The sequence below is a fragment of the Anser anser genome (assembly GCF_964211835.1).
Source record: "Anser anser genome assembly, chromosome: 4".
NCBI classification, from domain to species: domain Eukaryota; kingdom Metazoa; phylum Chordata; class Aves; order Anseriformes; family Anatidae; genus Anser; species Anser anser.
The window spans coordinates 32,394,837-32,402,667 of NC_139724.1; the positions used below are offsets into that span (position 1 = coordinate 32,394,837).

Consider the following 7,831-nt stretch of genomic DNA (forward strand, 5'->3'; position numbering starts at 1 on the left):
ATAAGCTAATTCACTACAAAACCATTTGGGTAAAGGCTGGTGACTGGTGAAAATGACTATATGAATTCACCTGGTTTCACCCTAGTGTAAATCTAAGATTTCTCAGAAGAGAAAGAAAGAGAAGGAGAGATAAAGGCAAGAGCAAGCAGGTCACATGCCTTACTCCCACTGTTGGGCATGAGAGCACGCTTAAGCAGTTACCATGAACCCATTAGGATGCTGTAGCTGCAATTTCAACTTGGTTTATGGTTACTGCTCACGTAAGCAAGCTGTACGATAAATAGATGTGGTGTGAAATCAATGAAAGTTATCTGCAGCCACTGGGAGGCAAACAAAGTGGCCTGGCCTCTGTGTGTACCGCTAGAGCCTTTTGCTTTCTCGTACATGGTATCAAAAAGCTTTTTGTAAGACAAGTAATTTGTAAGAGTTAACTTCTCTGGACCCAAAAAATGCTTGAAATAAAAACCTCTAATTAAAGACAGAGAGCACTTGTCAACGGAAATGCTGATTAATGACCTGTTTCAATCAAATATTTAAGCTATTTTTGTCTAAACTGTATGAAGGTAGAAAAAGAATGATTAAAAAACCTCTGTGGGTTTCTTGGCAACAGATTATTTGGTTTGGCAGAGCAAAATGCACTTTCATAGGACCTTTGATGGAGCTTAGCAGGAAGGTAATGCATGCAAAACTCATTTGGCAGTATGAACGAAATGGTTGCAGAGTGATGAATGATAGCAGTACATTTATGTTAACATTTATATAGTATTTATATTATTTATATAGGACCTTTTAAAAATAATAGCACTTTAAGATTTTCCGCAACAGAGTCCCAAGAACTTGAAGTGTCCCTAGAAATACAATCCAGTGCTATATCAAGCTGTTCAAGAGAGATTTACTCTTGAGAGGAACCAGCCTTCCCCCAGGATGTAGGATATTCCTCTTTTTTTTTTTTTTTTTCCATGAAATGCTGGGAGACTACAAGGAACAAGTACTTCATCTGTATTTCTTTCTTTCAATTCTTGAATGAATAAATTGTAAATAATTTTCCAAGTGCTGTAAACACTAGAGTTCACTGAACTTACCATGGTAATGACATGGTAGGTACATGGTATGGCAATGAATACATGACACATGATCACAGCTGTTAAAGCAGTGTGATCACAGTCACTGCTACACACACTGCCAGTGCAGCAGATCTTTGAAAACAGATCATTAATTAACAGATACTCCAAATAAGTAACTTTTGTGTATTTGAATATCAGTATTTGTGGTGTGATAAGGCTTAATGGTCTCGCACATCCATCAGTAGCTCATTGCAAGAGCACTGGACTTTGGAAGAAATCAACCCCCTTTTTACAGCAGGGGACTCAATGCCATGGCTTTTTAGGTCTCTCCCAACAATGTACCTTAATGAATATATATCTTCAGTTAGGAGGACAGACAACAACTGAAACTACACCAGCTCAGTCTTTCATATTTTTTAAGGAGTGACTGCTGAAGTTCACTGAGAGCACCTCTGTACAGCAGTTGTTGAGAGCTACACCAGTGAGAGAGACAGGCTGCTCCCACAGGAGTAGACAAGAAGAAAAGACACTGCAGATAAGAAAGAAAAGACAAAAGTGGAGAGGAGAGGAGAGGAGAGGAGAGGAGAGGAGAGGAGAGGAGAGGAGAGGAGAGGAGAGGAGAGGAGAGGAGAGGAGAGGAGAGGAGAGGAGAGGAGAGGAGAGGAGAGGAGAGGAGAGGAGAGGAGAGGAGAGGAGAGGAGAGGAGAGGAGAGGAGAGGAGAGGAGAGGAGAGGAGAGGAGAGGAGAGGAGAGGAGAGGAGAGGAGAGGAGAGGAGAGGAGAGGAGAGGAGAGGTTTTCCTTTGACCTTAACAATTTTCTTATCATCTGAGCCAGGCAGCTGTAGCAATGGAAAGCCAAAAAACATAAGCACCTTTGCTGGTCCCTGAAATGTTAGGGTTGGGGTGTCACTGAGGTGAATTGCCTCAGTTGAGTCATTCGAGGAGTGACTCAGTAATCTCCTCATTTTGTTCTTACTGCACATTGGCTTGAAGAAACCCAAACCTGCATTTTGGTAAATAAATTTTATATTTAAAATATTTTCACCAAGCTTGTGAAAACTGGTCTAGCTTGTGCACTAACGCTGATTTTCTATAAAAACAAAACTTAAAATTGTAAATTTAAAATTTTTTTTCATCATTATGTTAATGGAGATGGTGATGCTTTCTCTCCCAGGTAGAAACTGAAATACAGTTTGTGTATTGTTTGAATAATTAACATGTTACAGAACAAATAGCAATCGTATAATCTTACACTTCAGGAAGAAAGCAGAAAATACTGAAACCTTGGGGGAAACGTAGATAGTAGAATGTAATTAGTCATATTAGTTTCTGGCCAAAAGATTAGATTTTATATCTACACACTTATTAAAAGTTTTACTAAGTGATGGCAACTGGCGAAGACTTTCTAATTGTACCTAAAAGATAGAAATAAAGATATTTGTCTGTTGCATGGCATTTTATACTGGGGTCTGCTTTTTCAGAAGAACTGAGGAGACCTTGTGATGGGTCTCCAGTCAGGCCTCAGAATTTGAACATGTAAGACAAGTACATGTACTGAATGCAAAGCCAACCTGTGTAACTGATGTAATTGTGACTTTAAGTTTTACTGTGAAGAAATATAGACAGTCAGTGGTGCTGTCAATACTGAAAAGTTGGATATGATCATCTCTATTGCAAGGAAACCAGATGCAAACATATGAATGACATTTTAAGTACAGCAGGGCTAAACAGCAAAATATGCAAGACTAGTCTAGGTATTGAGACTTAATGCAATGTCTTGTCTTGATTTTTTTTTTCAAAAAAAAATACAATTTCAGAAACCCCTGTACTAGCTTTAATACATACAAAAAAAAAAAAAAAGTGTCCCACCAGAATTTCTTGAGAAGCTCTTGTATAGAAAAGTCAGATTGCCCTTATCTACTTGAAGACAGTAAAATTATCCCCATTTGAGTAGAAGCTTAGGGGTTTTTAGTCAGTATTAGAATTTCCAAGCAAATTACCCAGAACAACTATCCCTGCTGAATACCCCTGCAGCTCTTCCATGAACGTGGTCCTAAATTCACAGTTAATAGTCACCATTTCCCCAACTCATACCTCTGGTCAGCAGTATTAACAGGGTTTAATTTGATCTAACTCCGCAGTAGTATTTCAAGAAGAAAGGCTATTTTTTTCCTTCTTTGGCAGGTTATTTTAAGGTGTCAATTCAAATTTTTGGCACTGACATCAAGTCTTTCTGCAGAAAAGCTGTTCCTATTCTCCACAGGGCTGTTAAATTTAAAAGCAATAAACTCCATTCTTCACTAACTGTAATTTTTCCACTATCCTATTACTATAATTTTCCATCATGCTATAGACAGGCTTGCTGGCTCTGCCACACCAGAAGAAAGAGTTGATTCATTTGTTGCGATGACATTTGCATCAGAAAGGAGGAGCTGGCCTTCAGCACACACAGCTTGCTCTGGGGCAGAAAGGAGAAGAGTGGTGGCTGTGGCTGTGCTGTGAACACAGGTAGCTCACAGCTGTATAGTTCATATGAAGAATAAATCTAATAACAGTAGTAATAACTATAATGACAGTGATGTGTGCAGTTAAATTTTACAGCACAGGAAGCTTTTCAGATCAACCGTGACTCTAAAAATCCCTGTATGACACTAAAAAATGTACCTGAACTGTCTGGAAATGTCCTATGAAGATGAGTAGGGACATGGATCTCTTGTCACAGACTGCTGTCTCACCACAACGAATTCCTCTATTTCAGTGCGTCCTTTTGTACAATAAGGTGCTGCTAAGTGGCAGTCATACTTCACAGGCTCAGGAAAGAAGAGAGGAATATATCAGTATAAAGCAATTCACCGGGAAAGTGCACGATGCGACAAATCTATTATCTGTGTTTAAATGCCTCGCTCTTCCTGAGTGCCTTGTCCAGGGGACTGAACTGCACCAAAACTGCAGGTGGTCCCAGCTGCAGCAAGGTGCTCGGGGAGGTCAAGGGCTCTGACTTGAGCTGCACATGATTCAGGCTTAATGCCCAGCAGTATTTCCTATGCAGTATGAGTTATTCCTATTGTCTCAGCCCGGGACATCAGGAATGCAAAATATTCAGAAATGGGATGTAATGTCAAACTAACCATCTTAACCTGTTTGGGAGGAGAGAGCCAACTGCTCTGCTTTCTGTGCTTAGCCGGGAATGATTGTGCCATTTGGGATTTTGAAATCAATTAATCATGGCTTCTATCAGTTTTGACCATTCAGTAAATGTTTAATTCTGTCCCATCTTTTGTATTACTTCTTAAAAAGCAGGAAGCAGCTTTTTAAGGTCATTTTTATTGATTTGATGTTTGCTTTATGGAGCTATTGTCTTCCAGAGACAGATGTCTTTGAGGTCTACGTGTGCTGACAAAGTGTAGTGAAAGTCCTAAGCAGTGAACTGCAGCCTCTGTCTTGGGGAGGTGGTGGCTCTGCTACAGGAGCAGATTTTGCTCAGAATTGCAGAGGAAGAGAAAGCTTCAAATTGCAGCCCTAAAAGAGGGGCTCACTCATCAGGAGGAGCTGGGTTGTTTTAACCTTAGATCCTTCAGCAAAGCAGTTTTAAGGAGGTTTGCTGAACTTTCTATGGTGAAGAGTTTACAGCTAGTTCTCCTTGTGAAAGGAGAAGTTTTTAAAGTGTTTTGCTGCCCCTGTACATACACAAGATTCAGAACATCTGCTAGGATTATATGCTTATATGCTCACCATTCTTTTCCTGCAACACCAACAGTTTTTGCCATCTGTAAATGAGCTGCTTTGGCTTTACAATATTCAGAATTGTAATTATCCGAGGGTGCTGAAAGATGAGTGAAATGTTAACTTTTATATGCAATCATTTCCCAAATCGCTGTGCCATGAAACAGCTACCTTCACTGGAAAAAAAAGAAAAAAAAGAAAAGTCAGAAGTTCAAGTGAACTTTGAAAGAGGGAGTGAATAACAGATCTTATAATCGAATAGCAGATCTTATAATTATGCTGCAAATGCGTCATTATGTTCTGTTGAACCAACACTTCAGTGTCATCTACACAGACAAAAGTACCTCAAAACTGTGCTAAAGAAGAGCACCAGAAAAAACCTGGTTCTGTTCCAGACTCGGTTGGTGCCCATACTGAGCCTGGTGAGAACCTGCCTGAGCAATTCGTGCAGGACCCAGAGGAGCTCCCAGTGGGAGCCTGCCTTGAAAATGAGCCATCACTGGAAACAGCTGAGTAGAAAATTCAAGAGATGATAGTTCCACTGAGGGAGGAACAAGCTTGCTTTTTTCATGGAGAATCGGGGTACTTGGCTTTGGCCAGCATTTACAGCACCACTGGCTTGAATTCAGTCAGTCCCCTAACTTCTAAAACCTTGAAATAACCATGTGAAATTATAGCGTAGTTAGTAAAAACTGCTGGGAGAAGTAATGCAACCAGAATCATTGAGCAGGCTCATCTGTCCTTCTTTTCTCACCACTCCTCTTACAGTTTTAAAAATGTTTATGACAAACAGGGGATGATGCTCTTTAGGCTACTGAGGGATCCCACGTATCGAAGCTGCAATTCAATTATCTGTGAAGCTTTTCAGAAATCTTCAGCACTGCAGCAAAATTTAGCATGGATTAACTTCCAGCTGAGAAAACAACAGGTGGAAGTTTTGCTCTTTTCCATACAGGAGAACAAAACCATGGATGTTTTAAATAAAATTGTAGTGATTTCTCCTCTATGTGTAAATCATTGTTGATAAATTGTGTAGAGGAAGGAGCTAATGATTTTGCAGCTCAGGCCTTTACCTACTACACCGTATGTGTAATTTTGTTTGTGTGAGCCTGACTCCTTCAAACTTGCACCCCTTTTTTTTTTTGCTGAGGACACTGATCCAAAGAGCAGAGAAATGACTACAGTCATTCAATTTTCATTTGAGATCTCATTTCTAGGCTACTGCAATATTTGCAGCACCCTAATGTTAGAAAGAAAATACAAGGTCTCAGGGTTAAATTCCATGGCCTGTTTCAATTTCTTTAAATTCCTGTGGATCAAAAACCCAATGTAGCTGCTCTGATTTAGACTGGAAATGTGCAAAACCAGCTATTGCCTTCTCCAGGAGTCCAAAGCAATGCCTGTAACAGTCTCAGGGATTTTTTTATTTTATTTTATTTATTTTTTTTGCTCTGGCTGAAGGTGCTTAAAATGACGATTGTGTACCTAGATCTACAGCCTGAGCCCAGCAGCCCCTTGCACAGAACCCTATGGGGAACTTCATGGTGACCTGCAGGTCTGTTTTCAAGAGGTGGTGTTACCTGCCTGAAGGCCCTGCAGGGCAAAGTACCCATCACTGGCAGCTGGGGCTCCTCTGGGGCTCAGGTGTGAGCCAGGCAGCTCAACAGCTTGCAGATGAGCAGGAGCCTGCACTCAGCTTCTTTTCTCCTCGATAAGGAGACACAGGAGCATGCTTCTTGTTGTGGGGGAATACATGCTGGATGTATGCTGCTGAGAGCTCCGTCAGGTAAGGGAATTCCATCTTTATATGGCTTCTTTTTGAACTTTGATGTTTTTGAGCCTTTTTGATGCTCTGTGTTATACTAGTGCTAGTGTACTTATGTGTCCTTGTTTCTTGTGTGGACCGGGTTTTACTGGCACTCGAAATCCCATTGGTGTTTTTCACCAGCAAGACAGTTATCGCTGTTATCAGCAGTGAAGAGCAGATTAAGTGATGTCCTGGGTCATGAATCAGCCAAACTGGTAGTTAATTCTTGCTGCAGAAATCTTGTTGAGGAGGAAGAAGGGAAAGGGGGAAAAAAATAGAGCTTCCTGACCATGCTCTGCTGTTTTACGTTAGTCTTGTACTTCCCAAGCTGTCTTTCCAGGCTACCATGTTTGCAAGTGGAAGGTTGTGCTGTGATGTGTGAGGTAGCTATATGGAGAAATATGTCTGAACTAGTCCCAGAATATCCCCCTCTGTCAACACCTACCAGTTCTTTCAGTAAGTGTGGAGAACTCTACTGGTGGGATGGAGAAGAGAGGATAAATTGGTCTGCTCAGATGCCTTCAGTGACTAAGGAGACTAACCAGGGAAACTGTGAGGAAAATAAAGCACCTGTGCAGACGGAGGAAAGAAATCGGGAGTGAAACAACACATACATTTAGATTCTGAGATGAGGAAATGAATGATACCCACCAACACCCTAGCTGATACCAACAGAGTGGTAGCTAATTACAAGAGGAAGCATTTATGTTAATGATTCTATTTTGTGATTCAATTTTCTTTCAACTTCTACCATCTGTTTTAAAATACATGTTTCTGTTAGGACTCTAATAAGTACACGTGGTTTAATGCTGCCTTCTAGTCACCAGTAGCACTCACTGATTTAAATGCAAATTATATTTTGCCTGAATCTGGTCTGCTAGATCTGGTCCGTGTTTGAATTATGGTTTCTGAGAAATGCAGAAGGGAGGGAAACATTTATAGAAAGATACATTCATGTGTCTCTCCTGCTTTATTTGGAAATGGTCTGTAAAAATGTGGCTAAACTCTGTTAGGTTTGGAATTATGTTTTGGGCCAGTGGGACCCATTTATAGCAGGCAAATGTCTGATTTTCTTCATTGGCTTCTGCATAGCAGATTTCGTGATTAGGGGTGCCACTGTTTGGGCATCTCCTTCAGTTATAAGTGAAATTTATCTAGCTATACTTAAATACGAGTCTTCAGAAATGTGAAGTTAAGTTGTTGATGTAGTGTGAAGTTTCCCCCCAAGCAAGGAAGA

At 40.5% G+C, this 7,831-nt stretch overlaps 1 long non-coding RNA gene across 1 annotated transcript; it reads right to left on the reverse strand.

The window, feature by feature from the left end:
- Window positions 1–2,681: 2,681 nt before the first annotated feature.
- LOC310899675 lies at window positions 2,682–5,233 on the reverse strand. Its single transcript, XR_014584479.1, has 4 exons — window positions 5,132–5,233; window positions 4,797–4,963; window positions 3,729–3,874; window positions 2,682–3,522 (listed from the first exon to the last, which is right to left on the reverse strand). It is a non-coding gene; the product is annotated as an uncharacterized lncRNA (long non-coding RNA).
- Between the last annotated feature and the right edge of the window lie 2,598 nt (window positions 5,234–7,831).